Source organism: Bison bison, unplaced genomic scaffold, assembly GCF_000754665.1.
Source record: "Bison bison bison isolate TAMUID 2011002044 unplaced genomic scaffold, Bison_UMD1.0 scf7180017864356, whole genome shotgun sequence".
NCBI lineage: Eukaryota > Metazoa > Chordata > Mammalia > Artiodactyla > Bovidae > Bison > Bison bison.
In genome coordinates this window covers 187763-188691 of record NW_011494928.1, presented here as the reverse complement: position 1 = coordinate 188691, position 929 = coordinate 187763, and positions in this window count along the sequence as shown.

The window sequence follows — 929 nt, the reverse complement described above, 5'->3', positions numbered from 1 at the left end:
TTACATGCAGCTAACATTTCCCATCAGCAAAATAATATTCATTTACATTATAAAATGTACATCAAGAAATAGAAAAAACATTATATTAAAAGGCAGGAGACTTGGGACCAAGTCTCCCTATTAATACTTACAGCGATATGGCCAAATCTTACTATTTTCAGGCTTCAGATGCTTCATATCCCAACTGGAAATAATAATATCTTCTATGCCTAAGCATAGGTTGAACTAAGTAATCTCTTGAGGTTCCTTCACTGATGAGATTCATGATTCTGTGAGTCAGTCTGTTCATGGTCTCATAGAAATAAAAGAAAACTGAATTAGTTTTTATACTCTTACCTACAACACAATGAACAAAACAGCATTATTTTAATTCTCATAACACTAATTTCAAACATTCACAGTATGCCAAGCACTGTGTTGCATGCCTGCTCAGTCGCTTCAGTCGTGTCCGACTCTATGACCCCATGGACTGTAGCCACCAGTCTTCTCTGTCCATGGGATTCTCCAGGTATGAATACTGAAGTGGATTGCCGTCCCCTCCTCCAGGGGATCTTCCTGACCCAGGGATCAAATTTGCGTCTCTTCCATCTCCTGCCTTGGCAGGTGGATTCTTTACCACTCGTGCCACCTGGGAAGCCCAAGCATTGTGTTAAGCATCAATTAATCTAATCTTCAATACAATACTAAGAAATTGCTAGTTAACATCTCTATTTCACATATGAGAAACTGAACATTAGAGAGATTAAGACATTTGTTGAAGGTTACATATGTTCTGAGTGAAAAATTGATTTAAGTGACCCAGGTCTCTCAGCCAAAGGCACAGCCCTTCTTCCCGGTACTTTCTCTTGCTTGTTAGCCCTGAAGGAGCTGCACCTCTACAACAAAATGATACTTATACTTGCTTCAGTTGATTCTGAAGTTTCCATTTT